This window comes from Myodes glareolus, chromosome 6 (genome assembly GCF_982192425.1).
Source record: "Myodes glareolus chromosome 6, mMyoGla1.1, whole genome shotgun sequence".
NCBI classification, from domain to species: Eukaryota; Metazoa; Chordata; class Mammalia; order Rodentia; family Cricetidae; genus Myodes; species Myodes glareolus.
In genome coordinates, this window is record NC_142031.1 from 107,848,182 (window position 1) to 107,868,896 (window position 20,715).

Below are 20,715 nucleotides of genomic sequence, written 5' to 3' on the forward strand. Positions count from 1 at the left end.
GTGACACCCTGTACATAACCTGAGCCCAGTGGAGGCTCAATAAACCCTGCTGACTCATCTGTCACAAGAAGCAGAATGGACTTGGAAGGACTCACCCAAGTCATTTAATCAGAGAATCAATTTATTTTGACTTGCCACAGGAAAAACATTTCTAGTAAGTCAAGAAAAACATGGAGGAAATCATTTTGTGTCAAGGACTTAAACACAAAGCTAGGAATTAAAATGCTATAAGCAACAGATGCAAATCAATTTGCTCTGCATTATGGTTGGCAGCACTGCGCATGTTTGGCCACATGTGGAAGTCATGTATGCCATGTCAAGAACATAGTATCACTTTATAGCGCTGGATATTAAATCCCCACATCATATTGCTCTTTGTTTAGATTTTGAGCAATTTCTGGGCCAACTTAGAATAATTGCAAACTTGCTTCGCTCCCCTGCACTTCACTTCTTGTGGTCCTGAGATCATGATTGTATCAGATATTAATCTATGACCCAGCCACCAAGTGGCTTTTATTGAAGCTGCTGTAATTCCGCCACCAGAAAACATGACAAATAGCCCACCTGTCACTGAAGATTTATGCTGGGTTTTGAAACCCATTATCTTTTAGGAAGTATTGCAAGATGTGATCCACCGTGTGGTAGTAGGCTCGTATAACCCAAGGGTTTTTTTTTGTATTGATTTCATGGTCTGTATAGCAAATCTGAGTGTCTGCCTTGCTGAACTCGTATGACCAAAACCACAATCAACTTCAGGGATCATTAGCAAAAAATAAATGCAGCCTGCAATCGCAAGAATCTAAGACGAGCTTCTCCAAGCTGGGAATAACGTGGGCACAGTTGGGAAGGAGGTGTTGCTTTGACTGCTCTGTTTGCAGAATGGGTTGGCTCGCTGCTCCCCACCGCTGGCAAATGAAACCACTTTAGACAGTGCAATACTGGGTCTAAGAGGGCCTTGCTAATCTCCAGGACACTTAATGTAAACTGAGGCTCCTCCAGGGGTAGTACTCGGTAAGCAGGCCCACATCTATTATGGTGAAAGTACATGTCCAAGGGGAATGGCTCTGCAGACCGTGAGCGCAGACAGACAAAGGCCTCTCCATCAGTTCTCTGTTCCCAACGCCTTCCCCTTTTCCCTGGGAAGCCCTCTACAGACTCTTCTAATGGAATCTCAAGGCTTTCAAATTTAGAGTGAGATGAGGAGGGAAATAAAGGAAAATGGCAGGTAATGGGTGTTCCTTCGGGAACTATTTAAACAGACGGCTATTAATCCATGTGCTGTGGCCAATGTGTAAAATCCTGCCAATGCTGAGCATGATGCTCTAGCGAGCTACCCTCTTTCTTCTCCCCCTCCTCATCTCCTTCATTACCCTTTCCCCTCCTTCTCCTCTTCTACTTCTCCTCCTCATCCCTCTACACCTTCCACCCCCTTCCCTGTCTCACCAACTCTTTCCTCTGTACTGGGGATTGAACCTAGGGCCTTATGTCTGCTAGGCAGGTGCTCTACCACTGTGCTATAGCCACAGCCTTCTTTGGTTTTTTTGATTTTTGAGTCAGGACCTTAAACTTGCAAACCTGTTGCACCAGCCTTCGGAGTCACTCGAATTCTGCAATCCTGCACCATCAGTCTTGGCTCTCATTTAATTTTCTGAGTTTTCAAATTCAACCGAGTGCCCGGGTCTGCTCGCTCTTTACTGTGAGACTACTCTTCCACTTCAAACATGGCTGAGCAGTTTCCTCTCCTCAGAATACCCACTTTGTCTGCCAGACCAGACCACTGCTGGTTTTCCTTCAACCTCATGAGTATCTCCCTCTCAGCCCCACTTCCTGTCTGTGGCCTCGCCTCTCCTCTCCTCTCCTCTCCTCTCCTCTCCTCTCCTCTCCTCTCCTCTCCTCTCCTCTCCTCTCCTCTCCTGGCTTCTTCACTTAACAAATAAAACTCCTCACACTTAGCTTCTTTCACTTCTGACTTCACCACCACAACTGGGGATGGAAGCCCTCAAATGCATCTCATTCCTAAAGAAGTGGGAAGTGGGAGGTGACCGCACAGAAGCCACCAGCTGCCCTGTCCCCAGTGGGTGACGGGTCTCATTCTGCAGAGAGTCAACACTGAGCTTCAAAGGCACAGCATGGCCTACAGAGTCAGCTATTTGCTGTGTGACACTTCTATAACACAGCTCAGCCTGGCCTGATGGGAAGCAAAAACATAACTCCGGACCCTGAGAGCATGAGCACTCTCCAACTAAGAACAGGAACAAAAAACCCTGCTTATTTAAGAAAGCTCTCTTTCCCTAAGCTGACAGAGGAGTTAATAGTCAGCGTGACAGCACGAGGGGAGGAGACAGCCTCACTGAAGAAATACGGAATGAGAGGTGGTGTTCTATGCTTTCTGGGGTGTCAGCTAGAATGGATAATAGCTGTACTGATATCAAGAGGCAGCAGCAATACCGGAAGAAGAAATGAGATTGGGAAGGGATGGTGGAGCTCATGGTCATTGCCATTTTGCTTGCCTTAAACATTTTCTGATGACCTGAGTGACATCACTTCCTGTTTTTATCCTTAGAGACAACCAGGCTGAAAACAAGTCTAATCCAGCGGTTCTCAGCTTCGGCGCTGCAACATTGGGGGGTCAATGATTCTCTGTGGTGGAGATAGTCTTGTGCACTGTGGGAAATTAAGAAGTACTCTGAGCTTCCAGCCAGTAGATGCCAGTACCACTTTTGCTTTGCCATCACCCTACTCCCACAACAGCAACACAATATCCTTGGGCATATCAAATATCTTCTTGGAGAAAAGACACCCCAGCTCAGAGCATCAACTTCAGGTGTCTGAAGATCTCAAAAGGTAGCCATGAAGAGAGGTATTTTCTGGGCAGTAAGTTTACAGAACAAATGAGTGTGGCATGGAGCACAAGGAACAGACTAGGCACAGACAGAGACAGAACAAGACAGGTAATCTCTTGTGGAACATTTGTTTACAATGTAAAGATGTGTCTCTGCCTAAGCCACCTTCTGATTGGTTTAATAAAGAGCTAAATGGCCAATAGCTAGGCAGGAGAGAGTAGGAGGGACTTCCAGGCAGAAAGAAAGAAACTGGGAGGAGGAATCTAGGCATGCAATTTGCCAGCAGGCTGGGGGCAATTTGGACATGCCATACTGAGGAAAGGTAAAAGCCATATAACAAAATGTAGATTAATAGAAGCAAGTTAATTTGAGTTATAAGGGCCTAAGCTAAGGCCAAGCTTTCATAATTAGTTATAAGTCTCCCTGTCATTATTTGAGGGATGGTGATCCAAAGACAGTACAAGAAAGTTTGCTACCGTATCCATGGTTCCCATGGAGCTCTGGAGCCATTCAGAATTGCCCCTTTCCAAATGAATTGGCTCTGCAAGTTGGCCAGACCATCTCTACACCAGTGGCCTGTGTTTGGAGATGTGTTATCACTTTTGTTTGTTTTCCTGGCACCCAAGCAAGAGGACACTCCATCCTCCTCATTGGTCACTGGATGATACATGAACTTTCCAACACAGCTTCCTTTCTTGGAAGGCCATTCCTTTCTAGTTTAGCGTGAACAGAATTCTTCCTGCTTCAAGGCCATGGTCATAAATACTGAACTTGGCCGTCTGAAGAATAAACTGCTAGGAGAGTTCAATTTCACAATCACAATTCTTTCATCACCCAGTGTTATCATGGTCCAAGAAAACCAGAAGGGCCGCTTCTGACCCAATCAATTCTGACACGGATCTAAATGAAATGTGCTTTTTATTGACTGCCTTTTATCAGTTGGGTGACAAGATAGGGCCCAGGGAAGGGACTTATTCAGGTCAGCTTGTTGATGATACCGTATTGATCTTGTCCCCGTCTTTACACCTCAGCATAGTGGCAGATGTTCTCAGGACATCTTCCAGATCAGGGCGTGTTCTCTGCAGTCTGTGCACAGCAGTATTGTTCATTTCCAAAGGGAGCTCCTGCCGCTAGCTTGCCGGATGCCTCTTTGCCACTGGTCTGGTGTCTGAAGATGCATTATCACTTTGATCTGTTTTTTTTCCTATGGCACCTAAATATCCTGCCAAAGTACAGCAGGGTGTGTGAATACTTGGTTTTGCTTTGCACTGTGCTAGTAACCCAGACTGTGCAATGGAAAGAAAGCATAGAGACCCAAGGTCACACAGATCAGGCAATGGGGCAAGAAACAGAAAACAGACCAAGCTGTCTATTGCCTTAAGCTTGACTCCCCCAGTCAGGAGTATCCTAACAACAGGGTCACAAATCTTAAAGACCTTTCTTATTATTTACACTCAAATGATTTGGATTGAGAAGGAGCAACTAAGCAAAATTGTATTTAAACACAATCTTTTAGGTAATCAGAAGGGAAAATGATGGCATTCTTGACCCACAAAGATGGGAATGAATGCTGCTTCTATAAGCAATGTAGGGCAACACACACACACACACATACTGAACTTTTAATGAGTACATAGGGTCTTGGGCGCACATTCAAAGCACTTTTATGCATTACTTCACTTGATGCTCACTGTGTTCTATAAATTTGATGGCATTCATCAATGCACACAAGTGAATAGCTGGTACCCAGAGAAAAAAATCTGTCACCTGTTCACGCATAGTCTCTCAGGGAGTGGGCAGCAAGCTGGGGACTTATACCAGGTCTTCAGGCTCTGGACTCTGCATCTTCACCACCATGCTGCATTTGGACAGTTCCTTGCTGGGAACAGGACCCATTCCATGGGCATGTGACTGGGCAATTCACAGGGCCTTTGGTTTAGGTTGGAACACAGGTTAGCCTTTCACCATCACTGTCTTGAAACTTGTCATCGTCAGAACAAAAAAGCCTGCGTTTGCATTTTGCGCTGCATCCAGAACTTATGTAGCTGCCCAGAGAACAGTGGTCACCAGTATCATTTTAAGGATTTTACTTAACATTAGATCCACCTCCCTTGCATATTTGGGATTTATTTTCATTGAAGACTGTTCAGCCGTGGATATCATTTGAGTGTAACTGGACTTTCATGAACAACTTAAAATAATTTAGACCTACAAAGATTTGTCTTTCCCAAAAATGTGAATTCAAATGAACTGGTTTGGTAATAGTTTCCCTCTCCTGGATGGGAGCCCCTATTCAACTCCAAGGAAAAATACATAATAGCAGAAGATAGGAACCAGAGCACCACTCCGGGCTCAAATTAGACTCTTGGGATGAGTCAAAGAGGAAGGGTTAGACTGGCCTTCAAGTAGCACTTAATGGGGAAATCTAGCGTCAGGAACCAACCCACATTTGTTTTTACAAGAATTCTTTTTACCATCAGGATATCACTTAAAACTTATTCCATGTTAGAGTGTCACCGAGTCTTACAAATGTGTGTATTTTATAAATTCATATATGTTTAATATATAAGTGTTTATGTGTAGCTGGAAACAAATACACAAACTATTCATGCAATCCTTAGTTTGCTCTCTTTGGTGATAATTAGCAATTACCCATTAAATCTAGATATCAGAAATAAACCAGTCAGGCTCACAAATAATGGTACCAAGGGTCTATCTGGACTTAATTCAGTAACCAAGCAAAAGCAAAAAATCAAGAAAAGACATGGCTCACCTCCCCCAGGTTGGAAGAAGTCTCCAGAGAAACCAGTGGTCACTGAGGTCCTGACAGAATGGAAGCTCAAAAAATAAGGGACTAAAATTAGGTAAAATTTTGCCTCTGAAATTTTTCAGATGACAAAACTTATTTACATATGTGCATAAATTTGACCAAAAGCCCTTCTTCCTACCTAGTATTTTGTCTGTGCAGTAAAATGTGTCATTTGGGTCCCTACCAAAGCATAGTACTGGAACTCCGAGAAGAGGGTTTTCAATTATGGCTTCTGTTTTCTGTTCTTACTCAAAAGTAAAGGTGAAAATGAAATAAAAAGAGTTTCTCCTATAAAGAAAGAATTTTCTCAACAAGAAGATATACAGAATGACTTTTCAAGCCATGGGGAAGATGGGTGGCCTGGGACTTAACCACAGATGGGACTTCCTGGGTGGTAGGGTCAAGCAGTGTATGGGGATGACATGGTATTTCAACACTATACTGATTGCCTATTTTACTAATTATTTTCTCTTTCACAGTAATGAAAGTCTGAAATTCAAATCAAATGCCAGCTAATTTCTACTTATTTCCTTGGGAAACCTTTGAATTCCTTTTGGTTTCTAATTGTTCAAAAAATCCTCTACATAGAATGTGTCTAAAACACGCTTAAGAGGAGGTGGGGTACTCAGTGGTGCAGCACCTGCATAGTACGGACAAGGGCCAGGTTTTCATCCCTGTGCCATAAAACACTAAATAAAAATAAATGGAAAAGTTAAATATATAGAAAAAAATTAACATCTAATAATTAATTATTAAGTACAATTAACTAACATTTTGTTGTATAGTTTTTCATGTTACAGAACAACATAAAATATATGATGTAGTTTGACATATAACAAATATATGATTGCTGAAAGTGTGTGTCTGAATGTTGTTCTCCAACATTTTTGCCTGAAGTCTCTCACTTTGAAAGTTTAAACCATAGTTTATTATGCCCATCCTTTTTAAACATTTATTTTTACCGCCAATATATTGCTACAGTTTTTTTCAGTTCTCTAAGTTACAGTGTCTTGACATATATCTGCAGTTACTTCTTTAGTTATGTTCCTGGAAACAGAGCAGCTGATTGAATAATTACTGCATCTCTAAAGTCCTTGGCCAAACAAGTTTCCATTTATCCAGTCAACAAGTACACATTGATCACAAGCTCTGATTTTGGATCCTTATTTAAGTCAGGCTACAGTGGGACATAAAATAGAAGTAGTTTTTGCCTTCCTAGCATTTACAATCTAGTCAGAGATAGGCTGTTAAGAAAATACCTGCCGATAATGGGCAAATCATGAAGTAGAAAGTAACAGAGTCCCACAAAAAAATGCAATGCGGGGACCTAACTCAGGCGGGGCCAAAGAGGTGTGCCAAAGACGGTGCCCTGTGACATTGACGCTGAGACCAGAAAGGGGGAATCAAGGGGCCGAGGGACTAGCAAGATGTAGAGGCCCTAGGACAAGCACTCTACAGAGGAACTGCAAAAGCCTGGGCTGGAACTCAGCATCCCACTGACAGGAAGGGCGGAAGCTCACAAGGACCATGCAACATGCAGGGAAATGGTTACTGAAGAGTCCTTTTTGGACGCAGGGGCGCTTACTTGTTTGTTTGGCTTTTGTTATGTTTTTCTGAAAGTCATGCCTGACTTTCCTCTCACTATGTAGCCCAGGTTGCCGTTAAGGTTATACCAATCTTCCTACCTCAGCCTCCCGAGTTCTTCAATAATGGCTATGCTTGAAGAGTTTTCGGCAAAGGTGTCACGTGTAATCTGAGCCATAATTTTTTCATCTGTTCTAAGGTTGATACGGAAAAAGACTGTATGGAAGAATATTGGAATATTGTCCCAAACTTGATAGCAGTCTCTTGGGAGAAGGTGGTGTCAGAGGATAAGCAGAGAGTCAGAAGCACTTAGGATATATTTGGGGACCCTGTCGACAGCTGGTGCTATCCAAGTACGCAAGAAGGCCCTCTTACCAAACTCACACAATACTTTTCTACTCCAAATAATAAAGAAAATACTAGAGCAGAATTTCAGCACTGCCCCCACTCTGTTTGAGTGACAGCCCCTGGCTATGTCATGCTTGTAAGCAGCTGCTCTTTTCCGAGCTGCCTGGTGTGCTCTTTGATGCCTGGACCAGTAAGTAATTCTTTTCTTCTTGCTTGAGGCTGTACCACCTAGTGCTACTGTAACACAATACACCCAACAGGTGGCTTTGAAATCACAGAACGTTTCTCTCAAACATCGGAGACTAGAGATTCAAAATCAAGCTTGGCAGATTCATGCTCCCTCTACGTCTCCAGGGAGAGAAGTGTCTTAACCTATTCCAGCTTCTGATAGCCCAGGTATCACTGGCTTGCAGATGTCTCAATCCAACTTTTATGAGGACACCCTTGGGCGGATGGTCTTGGGTTCTGTAAGAATGTAGACTGAGCAAGCCATAAGGAGCAAGCCAGTAAGCAACATCCCTCTGTGGGCTTTGTATCAGTTCTTGCCTTCAGGTTATTGTCCTGCTTGAGTCCCTGCCTTGACTTCCCTCACTAATGAACTATGAAAAACTGATGGTTTTCAAGTGAAATACATGCTCTCCTCCCCAAGGAGATTCTGGTTTTGGTGTTTTATTACAACAATAGGATCTCTAAACTACACCCTCATATAAAGACATAAACAGGCTTAGTGATACTATCCCTATAATATTAGTGCTCAGAAAGTGGAGGAAGGAGGATCAGGAATTCAGTGTTTTCCTCGACTACATCATGAGTTGAAGGCCAGTCTAAGTTATATAAGATATAATCTCAAAAACTTAATCAATTTATCAAAGATAGTAGTCAGACTGGGGGAAGGCTCTGTCTTAATCCATATGACCATCTTAACTGATAAGATTTACAATGTCGCTGTTGCCAAATACGGACACATTCACAGGTATTGGAGGCAAGGATTTCACTGTACATGGAAAGTGTGCAGTTCAACCAGCCAGAGCTCAGATCTCCGTAAGTGACAGCTAGGTCTCCGCATTTGTTGTTGTGCCTTCTAGTCTATGTCTGATGTTTGGGAAAGATGGTTTTAACTTTATTAATTTTATCTGTGAGTATGTTAGCTACATTTCTATCATTGTGATAAAACACCATGACCAAGGAAACATAGAGAAAGCATTTAATTTAGCTTACAATTTGAGAGTCTTAGGATCCATGATGCTAGAGTAAAGGAGCAACTGACAGCTCACACCTTTATCTGTAACCACAAAGCAGAGAGAGAGAGAGAGAGAAAGAGAGAGAGAGAGAGAGAGAGAGAGAGAGAGAGAGAGAGAGCAGTAGATCTCAGGAGGTTTGTGAAACATTAAAACCCACTTCTAGTGACACACCTCTTCCACCAAGGCCACATCACCTAATCCTTCTCAAATATTTCCATCGACTAGAGACCAAGCCTTCAATTATATGAGCCTATGTGGGGGCTGGGGAGGAAAGGGGCATTCAGCAAATATTTATCAAATGCCTACTGTTCTTTCCAGGTGATATTCTAGCTCCTCACATTTAAAAAAATGATTTGAGAGTGAAGTCTCTACCCCTGTGTGTTCATAGTCTAGGAGACCAATATGGAGACAAGTGCCATTCAGTGTGCTGGAAAGAGCTGACCTATGAAGAGGGGACAAACATGAAGGCATACTCTTCTGTGTCAGAGAGTTGCACAGAGGAGATCCTTGGGCTGTCATAAATAACTCGGACCTGTTTCCAGGCTGGTGGTACCCTGGATGGGATACTAAAGCACTTCTGTGGACCACAGCATCAGGTCAGTAGAGAGCTTGGTAGGAATGTAGAGTGCCTGAACCAGGATCTTCATTTCTGCGACGCCCCTGCGGGATCGGTCCATTCAGAAGTCAGAAGTACTGCCCTGTTTTTTAGAAGATCATTTTTAGGTTTAGAGGAAATCAATCGCGAGTCCTCGGGGAGGCTTGCGGAACACAAGCAAACTCTGCAGCGGTTGCTGTGTGTCTGACTTCAGAGCCTGATTAGAATGCCAGACAGGCTCCTTCTGCCCAATAGCTTCATCAGCCAAAAGAAGAGGGCCCCGTTTGCACAGTTCAGAATAAGCTTGGGAGGAGCCAAAGAGACATTTGTTCAAGGGATGACCCTGGCATGACCCTGTGATGCAGACAGAAGATAAGTCTCCAAATCCATGCTCCAAATCAGCTGTTCAAAGGGGATTTTCCTCTGGGTTATAATTGGTCTCCTGCGTGCATAGTGAGCAGGTGGTCGGAGAAAAGAGAAGGCTCGGTTTATGTGTAGAAGCAGGTGAGTGAAGGAAGAGTCTCCTGGGGAAGAAGACAGAGTAGTAATTGGGTACGGTAAGCCGGAAGAGGTGTGAGGAGAGAGGAGGGAGGAAGACGGTAAGTGAAGAGTGAGAACTAGGGGAGAAAATAGCCCTCTCCAAAGTCAGCTGCTATGTAACCACAGCCTAGTTCATTTCAAAGCCAAATTTGATGTGGTAAGCGAAAAGAAACCCAGGTTCATACTTATGTCTACTACAGCATGATGATTGGACACCACAGCCTCCAGGGAGAAAATGCTTCTTATGAGACTTCACAGTATGGATGGAGTTCACCCCACAGCACCTTCAGAGGATGTTCTACAGACCCGCACAATCAGAATCAGTCCAGTGATACGCTGGGGAGAAAAAGGAACATGGTGCTCAATCACAAACGTTAAACTGGACCAGGATTTGCTGCCTGCTGTAAATGCATTCTGCCCATCAGAAACCTGTTTCTGGCTTTAGGAGAATTGCTGTCGGTTCTACACGTAAACATGAAGGCATGTTGCTGCAGCTGGTTGTTCTGGTCGAGACCATGTATCGCTGAGCAGGTGTGTGCACTCTTTAGAACTGGGCACGTTACTCTTTGTATCGGCTAAAACCACCAGCATGGGCATGGGACCGCAGAAAAGGTTAAGACAGAAACCTTATCCTAGAACTTTCCTTAGTAGCTAGGAAAATACGCCATGCATTTCTTATGACCACTACTCTTATGAAAATAAGAATGCCGTGCTCTGTCTCATAAATGTCCTCAGACAGCAGCCTCTGCCAATTCCTTCACCAGATTGTATAAAGAAAAAACTTCATTTTAAAATATCTTTCTGAATTTCAGTTCAGTGATAATACATTGAAATGTCTAGTCTTATAGAAAACAAACTTTGAAGCAAGACATTTTAGGAATTTTAAATCTATTAGCTCACTGTGACTATAAATTTATTTTTAAATGGTCTTTTTAGCTAGAAGAAGAGAAACTGAGTATGGATCGATATTTTCCTTCAACGTGACTTTTAATTTTATTCTTTTTCTAATCTCATTTATAAATATATATGTCTCAATCTCCTGCAAATAAAAAAAAGCTTGTTCAAAAAATACAGAAATACAAGTAAAAATTGAAACTATAAAACTCCTAGAAGAAAACATGGGCATAAATCCCCACAACGCTGCATTAAGGGGTAATTCCTCAGGTAAAATTCCAGAAGCCTCACGACAGAAGAAAAGTGAATTAATTGAACTTCATTAAAATTAAAACGGTTCACACATCAAAGTATAACATTAAAGCAACCCATAGGATGGGAAAAATACTTCCAGTCACACTTATGGCAAGATAATTTATCTAGCATATATCACAGATTTATAGCCCAACAATGCAAAGATGGGTAACCCTACCAAAAAGGGTGGGAGCGGAGAATTAGAATGGATGGCTGTCTGCAAAAGACACCTACTGCTGATCGGTGCCTACTCAACCCACGGTTATTGCAAAACCACAAATCCTAGCCACAGTAAGACACCACCGAATTTGGAGGGCGACAATTCGCTTTTTTTTTCTTAAAGAAGCAATAATAAGACCAATGTTGGTGATACTCAAAAAGCTTATCCACTCGCACCGTGGGAGTGGGACTGCACATTGTCCCGGTGTCGGAAAAGAGTCAGGGTGGTGGAAAGATGGCCAGAAGAGCAGGGCCACTTCCTGCGTCACTGAGGTCAGACAGGCACTGCAGGGCCACGTGTGCGGGCATCAACGTTCCCGGTAATTTCTGCAGAAACAAGTACCCAGCCTTCTTCTGCAAGGGTGTGAGCACCAACCCCTCTGCCCCCATCCCCCACTTCCAGCAAAGCCAGACGGCCCCAGACTGCTCGGTGTGACTGGTTGAGCCTCCCAAGAAAAGTGGATGGTGGTCACCTCGGTCCTCAGAGGTGTGCTGTAGAACTTTGAGTTTGTCTTCCCAGGGTGTTTGCCACGTGGGGTCAACCGGAAGAAGGCCGTGACGGCAACAGTCAGAGAGGAGAATGGGGAAGGCCAGCGCCCCTGTCTGAAGAAGCAGCAGCTCGTGAGGCTGGAAACAGCCAGGAAAGAATGTGGAAAAGAAAACAGTTTCCCAGAGTTCCTCAATACCCACGGAGTCCTGGTATGTACCCAGTAAACATTACTTACACATCCAAAAATAGTTAAACAGAGCTAGCATAGAGTAGGTGTGAAATTTATCTTCAGCATGTACTATTTCTGTTTTCACTGCTGAAGTGAAATTACACTATCGCTATAACAATTTGCTTATTTTACCAAAATTAAAAAGGGAAAAATTAAATAAATTTGAAAATACAGCAATTAGTGTATATGTGCATATCTCTCTCTCCCACTCGTGTGTGTGTGTGTGTGTGTGTGTGTGTGTGTGTGTGTGTGTGTGTGTGTTTCTGGGGTCTAATAAACTAGTGACACACTCTAACACTAAGCTACATCTCCAAACCCATAAGAATTTTTAAGGTGACTATTTGAAAATAATATTGATATTGTATTTTTACAAAATATTGCTTATTCTACATCAAGAGTGATGACTTTTCTAATAAAGGGAAGCAGTGAGCACTTTTGATTTCACCTGTCATTGTGTACCGTGTGCTGATGACGCATACATGAACATGATTGACTGCTTCAATAAAACATCCTTTCCAGATCCGGAAATTTGAATTTTACATGATTACCGCAGAACGCTAGTCTCTGGGACTTTTGAAATGTGAGCCAGTTCTTAGCCTGGAGGCTGAGGGTTGGATTGGGCTCATCATCTTTGTCTTGACCTGAATGTACTTAGTGTTTAAGGTACTTGATGTAAAAGTGTAAGAATACCTCCCACCATCAGAAATTACAGGAAGCATTAGCGCCCACTGTGTGGAGCCTGTGGGTGACTGGGTTATAGGCGGTCTTTGTTTCCTTCATTGTATTTCCCCCAGTGTTTTACCATCACACTGCCCTCAAGGAGAGAGACATGAAGAAGGGACAGACACGAGGCATGCCCGATTGCCACGGTGTCTTCTGTTGTCTGAGTGAATTCTGAACACTTATTTCATTTCCAGGCTGGCGCCCCGCCTTTTCACCTAAACAAATGCCTGCAGAATGATTGCTCTATTACCTGCAGTCAGGAGACCACACATTATCAAACAAGACTTCAGTTCAAAACCCTGCGATTAAAAAAAAAACAACAACAACAAATAAACATACCAAAGAAAAGCAACCAAACACCCCTCACGAAGGCCACAAGGGGGCAGAGACTCTGCAGCTCAAAGAAAATGAGTTGGACCTAAATATAACATACATACCTGTAAACTGTCCAGTTATATAAACCTAATTAAGATTGCATAAAGACTCCATTTTGGTCACACAAAATGGGAATTCACAAAACCCAGCCCTTTTTCTCTGAGGACAGTTAACTTGGCACTTTTAAATCTCAAGTAAATTTTATTTTTTCTGTGTGATCCAAGGTTAAAAAAAAAATGGTCTAGAAAATTGACCTAGGTTCCCCACCTCCTTCGAAACAGTTTTTTCCTCATGCACAAGCAACTCTTGTTTTTCAAAAACAGTCATTTTCTTTATGTTTTCATACACAGCCAAATGCAACCAAATCAAACTTGAAGGTAAAAGTTCCCACTTTTCTCAATTCCTCTTAAGACCCAGGAATCAATAGAAACATAAGGCCGTGGACAACAGTCCTCTCCTACAGCTATCAGCTCTGCCAACCTCCTACAAAAGCACCTAATATTTCTGAAGTAACTTCTAAAATTAAAAATAATATAAAAATTTAACTTTTGCTTTTCCTAGTAGTAAATACTAATAACTGCATCTGACATGTATTCAACACTAAATAGCAAAGAAAACAAGCTAATGTTTTTTATTTTAAGCACCATTAGCACCTAAGGCAATGGTGCTTAAAATGAAATCATGATCCCATTATGTAAGTGCAAAACTCACCTGCCTAGCAATTTCTGCCTCGACCTCCCTAATGCTTCTTTCTTACAGGGAACATTGTATGAGTAGATAAAAATTCCTTGTACATCAGAACAGGCAGCCTAGGATAAAAACAAACTTGTAGCCTCTCTTCTATTGCCATCTTTCTCCCTCACTAAAGAACCTTCTAAAATGGCCTCAAACTCTCTATCTCCCATGCCTCTCCCTCATTCTTGTTTAGCCTTCTAAATCTTGGTTGTGACCCAGACACATAGCACCAGCTTTCCCGTGACAATAATTTTAGTGCACCAACAGTCATGCTGGAACATTCTCACCGTAAAACAGCCTGCCTGTAGAACTTACCCTGGGCTGACAGCCCCCTGTACCCACTAAACAGCAGCTCCTCATTATTCTCCCCCAACTTCTGGCAACCAACATTCTCCTCTGAACTCATTACTGTAGTACCTCACAACTAATTTATAAGGGTTTTTTTTAAGTGCTCTTAGTGTATTTAATTATGTCACAAGATCAAGTTTCAACTATATTTTACATATATCAACATTTCTTCTTAAGGTTTAATAATCCATTGTAGGTATGTACCATGTTTTGTTTAAATATTAATAGATTTTTGTGGGAGAGGGAGATAGTGCAGTTAGTAAAGTGCTTGCATTGTAAGCATGAAGCCCCAAGTTCAATCCCTGCATCTTTTATCCTAGCCAGCACCTCAAGAAGCTCTAATACAGCACGCCACGTTCAGTGGTCAATAGCTACCTTATTGTATATTTAACATATTTTCTTTCTGTCTCACAAAATCCATTCAGGAAGGATTTTATACCCAGTATCTATATATATCCTAGAGATGGTAAACACTCAGTTACTGCTTGTAAGTAAAATGTGAATACATTATTAAAAAAAAATTAAGAACACACAATAACAGGCCACCTTAAGAGTCCACAGAAACTAAACCCAAAAATTTACAAATCCATCTCCCTAAGGACTTTAGATGTCAAAATTATCACAAATAAAACATGTCTGTATAGAAATGTTTCTTAAATTCAAAGAGTAGAATATTTATAAAAAGCAAATGTTAACAAACATATAAGCAGGTTCATGAAGGAATATAGCTACATTCAAGCAAGACACACTACAGTTCTTGAAATGTAAAGACTCTGTAGATGAGTGGCTAAAGTTAGCTGAAGGCAGTGCTGGAGACCTAATCTGTACCATTTAATCATTAATTCAAAACGCACCAAACACCAAAATATAAGTCATGAAACTAAAAGTTGCTCAAAAGGAAACAGGGAAGTTCTATCCCACAAAATTAACAACGACTTCCTGAATATAATAGCAAAGCACGGGCAACCAAAGTAGCTAAACTAAGCTACACTGACATTTAGGATCTGTGCATCAAAGGACACAACCAACAGGGAGCAAAGGCACGAAGAACACACATGCAGTTTATGTATCTAACAATGGGTAACGATGCCAAGAGCGAAGAACTTCTGCAACCACACAAAAAAAGCTACTTTTGACTTAAAACAAATGCAAGACTTGAACCAACATCTTCCAAAGATCTGCTAATGACCAATGGCATCACCACATTGCTCATTGGAGAAATGGAAATCAGAGCTGGAATGAGACAGTATCACACACACACCCTTAAGATCGCCCCAACAAAGACTCCAAAAATAAGTGCCGACAAGGATGTGGAAAAACAGGAACCTTTGTGTACTGCTGGTAAAAATGCAAAATGGCACAACCACTATGAAGCCAATATGGCATTTAAAACATTTAAATAGGATTTTACCATAGGATCTAGCAATTCTATTTCTGGATATGCATACACCTAAAAGAATTCCAAGAGGATTCCCAATGAAATATTTGTACGCAATGTTTGTAGAAGCATTGTTATCAATAATCCAAACACAGGAGGACCCAGTGCCCATGAGTGGACAGATAAGCAAATGGAATGTTATTCGGCCTTACAAAAGGAAAGGAACTGTGGCCCATGCTACAGTGTAGGTAAGTTTTGATGCCATTAAGCTAAAGGAAATAAACCAGTTACAAAATCATAGATATAGCATACGGTATTCATAGGAGGTCTCTAGAGTAGTCACGCCCTAGAGACTGGAGACTGTTGGTTCCTGGGAGATGAAGGGAAGTTGCAGGGTTGTCTCATGGTTATGGGGTTTGTGTTGCTCTGAGATAATGTTCTTGTACCCTGTAAAGATTTGTCACTCATGTTGGTTTAATAAAATGCTGATTGGCCAGTAGTCAGGCAGGAAGTATACAGGGAACCCCCAGACTAGGAGAATTCTGGGAAGAGAAAAGGCTCAGTCTGCAGTCACCAGCCAAACCAGAGGAAGCAAGATGAGAACACCTCACTGATAAAAGGTACCAAGCCACATGGCTAAACATAGACAAGAATTATGGGCTAATTAAAATTGTAAGAGTTAGTTCATAATAAACCTGAACCAACAGGCCAAACAGTTTATAATTAATATAATCCTCTGTGTGTTTCTTTGGGACCAAACGGCTGTGGGACCTGGCAGGACAGAAACTTGTGTCTACATTGAGCTTTGCTAGATGTAATGAGTTTTGAAGACTCGTTGCATAGCTATGAATGGGGAGGAGATAGTCTATGCATATGAATTCCTTTTTTCCCCAGCAGGATACACAGGAAGTTAATTGTAATAGTTGCCTGGGAGGCAATGAATGAGTAGGTGGGAGAATAGAATGAAGTAGAATTTTCCATGACCGCCTTTAGATACTTTTCTCCTGATTCTCCTTGTTTAGTTTTTAACCATATGAATGAATCATTCCATCAGAAAGACTTATTATTAATAAAGTTAAATGCCAATATGAATACCAGGCTGAAGCCTGCTAACTGTGATGTATAAAAAGCCACATGCCCACTAAGAACAGAACAGGCAGAGCAGTCTACACTGGTTGCCCACATGCCATTTGCTGCCTGTAGTAACCAAACCTACTGTCAATCTAAGCTTGATGGTTTACATCATAATCCTGGCATCCTGGAGGCTGAAGCAGTAAGCAGTGGCGACGTTGCAAATTCAAGGTTAGACTGGGATACAATGTAAGACTCTGTTTCAAGAAACACAAAAGGGGGGCTGGAGAGATGGCTACACAATTAAGAGCACTCAGAGCTCTTCTGGAGGACCTGGGTTGTGTTTCAGGCTCCCTGTAATTCCATCTTCTTGGGACTCAACACCCTCTTCTGGCCTCCTCAGACACATGCACATACACACACAACAAATAAAAATAAAAACGAAATACTGTTTAATAAAACAAAGCGAAAACAAGCAAACAAAAATGAAACACTACATATTTTCTCTCATATGCAGAACCTTCATTTAAACTTACATGTGTATGTGTATGAGGAAAAGAGGGAACTATAAGAGGGGAGAATGAATGGATACATGTGACAACAAATCAAACATCAGATTGGCCTAAAGGCAAGTCTGTGAAGCATTTCCTTGGCTAATGATTGATGGGGGAGGGGCAGTGTCACCCCTAATGTGAGCCTGAAGAGCAAGCCAGTAAGCAGCATTCTTCTGTGGCCTTGGCTTCTTTCAGTGATGGGCTGTTATGTGATGGACACATAAGCCAGGTAAACCCCTTCTGGCCCAAATTGCTTTTGGCATTGGTGCTTACAATGGCAATAGAAAGTGAAGTAGGATAGGGAAGACTAAAAGCAAAGTATAATTGACATCTAAGTATGAAAAAAAACCCTAAAGAAGCCCATCACTTTATATGCTAAGATTTTTGTAAAATAGTTTGTTTTAGGTCATCATAAACAAATAGATCTCGTCAGACTTATTATAAGTTGTTAGTAAGCTCTTTCTCATTTCTGGTTTTTACAGTTTTATGCCTTATTATCAAGAGAACTAAATAAATTCTATTTATTATGAAGCATGAAGTTTGGGTTTGAAGTTTGTCAACTTCAAGCTTGAAGTAATCACCTAGAAATGATTTCATCGAGCAAATAGCATTGGCGATGTTTTGGAAAGGCAGAATTTTGTTCCTACTGAGAGGTAAATAATAAAATTTTCTTGCTGTGTGCTAACTTTAAAATTACAAATAAGTAAATAAGCAAACAAAAAAAAGTCACCTTACATCTTCGCCAGCATCCTAAGCCATGTGAATGATAAACCGCTCCCCATAATCACCCCGGCTTGTGCCCACACTTCCCACCCCTTCCCTTTCTGCCTGCTGATCTAGAGATTATTTATGTATTGTAAATTATGCTTTGTGGCTGACTTTTTCACTTATTATCATACTTCAAGACTAAAGAGAATGCCCAGTCCCTTTTTAAAGCTGAGACCTGCTCCCCAGTGTGGACACACCGTATTTCGTTTGTCCATTTACCTATCACGGACTATCTGGGTTTTTTCTTCTGGTTCGTCACTGATGGCTGAGGCTACTGTAAATATGGTTTACAAGAATCTCTTCCAGACCTTGCTTGGATGTGGTCATGTGATCATCTATCTTACTTAATTGTTGGGAGAGCCGCCATGCTGCTTTAATAGCTGCCACACCTTTGTCTGTGCCCATCAGCAGGGCACAGAGTTCCCATCTCTCTACCTAGTATTCAGCAACTGCTATTCCTGCCTTGTTCTTTTAAATAACGGCCATTCTAATGCTGGTGAAATGGAATCTCATCTTTGTTCCAATTTACATTTTTCCACTCATGAAAGATCTTGAGCATTCTTTCACGTGCTTATTTAGAAATAATCTTTTTATAATAGGAAACTATAATGTAGAGGGGAAGGAAGAACTATAAACATTGAAATTCTAGTGTTTGGAAATACTGTGCAGAGCCTCATCTCATTCCCTGCTGTCACAGCCGGATAGCTCTGTGCGCCTGTGTTAGCTAATGAAGTGTGTCAGGTGTGCCCTCCGGCCAGAAGAGGTATGACATGTTTCCACTAATCCTCGGAGCAGGCACATTCCTTGTAGTCACTGAGCCCATGACACACACTGGCACCTGGGGAAAAACCGAACGCCTAAAGGAGAAGCTGTCAGAAACAGCTCCTTGCTGGGGAAGGGGGAAGGCAAGTGAGAGCTTGGAAACTTTTAATGTCACAAAAATGAACCGAGACACAGGAGATTTCTCCATAGTAAGATGATGAGTGATTTTCCTGTCGCTTCTAGAACAAATATTTATCATCTATAAGGTAGTAAAACAGGATCCCAAGCACCCATATTCAAAAAAAAAGTGTGCACAGCCCCAGAAGTTTGCAATCCCAGCCCTGGGGGAGCAGACAGGTTCATTACTGGGCCTAGATAGCAAGCCAGTGTAACCCAGTTGATGAATTTCAGAGCAGAGACCATGTCTCAGAAAACACGATGGCCTGGGTCTTCTCTCCTCTGCCCACACTCGCTTTCACACCTACATACAGATAGGCACACACGTACGCACACAGAGACAGAGACCATTAAAACAAACAATATGTTCTATTTTATAAATAGTGGGACTTTCCTGTTACAAATCACGTTTTTAAGAAATGCTTTTCCTTAGGCTTTGAATCGTTTTATATAAGGAGTCAGTCTGCTATTCACAACTGGGAGGGGGTCACATTTTCCTCTCCCTCTATTCCTCTCTCCTTCCATTCCTTCCTCACTCCCTCCTTTCTTTTCTTCCTACTTTTTTTTCCATTCAAGTGAGTGGCCATTTGAAACTCCCAGAAGACATTACAGGGTTTCTTAGTAAAACTAAGCAGACTAGGGACACAATCTATTTCTTCGTTGCTTCAGGCCATGGGCGGGGTTAGAAAGTAACCATAAACAAGCCTCCTTTGTGGATATTATAATTGTTCTAATATCTTGTGATTAATTACACTGTACAGCTCTATAATTTGCTTTCAAACGAATTGAGTTATATGCTTGCCATGGGTAGACTGTGCAGCTTGTGAATTACACCCTCATTTTTTTTCACAAAATGTTCTTCCTTTGTACAGTGACTTTGAGAAATGGGCTTTAATTTCAAGAATAGACCCACCAGTGACTTCCCAGGAAAGCACAGCAACAATAAAAATGAAAAAAAAAATCCTCGTTGCAAAAGCAGACTCACCCCTCCAAAGGTCAGCTTGAAGGAAGATCCTCTAGATGAAGAGAAACCAGCTGTAATCCTAAATTTGCTAGGAACATCTTCCTGAGCACATCAGGAGTTGAAACACACAGCACCACACACTCACACACCACACACACACACACAGAGAGAGAGAGAGAGAGAGAGAGAGAGAGAGAGAGAGAATGAACTCTGCTGACAGCAGCTCCAACAGCACGTGGGAGCCAAGCTTGGGTCAAAGGGTAAGCCATGGGGTAGACCAGTGTTTGAAGAGAGCTCAGCTGGAAGGTAGGCTAAGAATCACATGACATGAGAGCAAACCTGAACCCTGCTCAAGGACCGTTCTCACCCCACTCCCAAGCCAGGCTGCTGGTCAGCTAAATGTGCAGAATGTTGAGTGGTTCCTTGTAGAGACAGGGATTTGACAAAACACTCCACGGCTGAGAGTTATGTAACCTGCTTTAGAGTACAGTAAAACCCCTGTGTCCTGCTCCAAACATCTTAAATCAGCCCTTCTGCCTGGAAGTCATCTGCTTGTCAAACTTCTAGGCTAACATCAAGTTCTTGCCATGTGAAAGTTGCCATGACAACTGAAGAGAAAGTTGTGGTCAACACACTATAATCCAAAAAGTTTTTAAAACAAAAAAACAGCCCTTTAACTGACTCCTCCAAGCCAAAGGATATTGGAACAATACATTCCCGGAAAGTAGAATGTGCTGTGGTTGCAAAGCTTGGGGTCGCCGGTCAAAAATCATA

The 20,715-nt window shown here is 42.0% G+C and overlaps 1 long non-coding RNA gene across 3 annotated transcripts; it reads right to left on the reverse strand.

Annotated features, from left to right (window-relative positions):
• Nucleotides 1–4,610: 4,610 nt before the first annotated feature.
• Nucleotides 4,611–20,323, reverse strand: LOC125404328 (uncharacterized). Of its 3 annotated transcripts, XR_015738183.1 has the most exons (6): nucleotides 19,963–20,323; nucleotides 13,060–13,108; nucleotides 11,841–11,970; nucleotides 10,146–10,296; nucleotides 5,617–5,681; nucleotides 4,611–4,772 (listed from the first exon to the last, which is right to left on the reverse strand). It is a non-coding gene; the product is annotated as an uncharacterized LOC125404328 (long non-coding RNA). The 3 variants fall into 3 exon arrangements; XR_015738182.1 differs by lacking the exons at nucleotides 11,841–11,970; nucleotides 13,060–13,108; XR_015738184.1 differs by lacking the exons at nucleotides 4,611–4,772; nucleotides 5,617–5,681; nucleotides 11,841–11,970; nucleotides 13,060–13,108 and adding an exon at nucleotides 6,438–9,944.
• Between the last annotated feature and the right edge of the window lie 392 nt (nucleotides 20,324–20,715).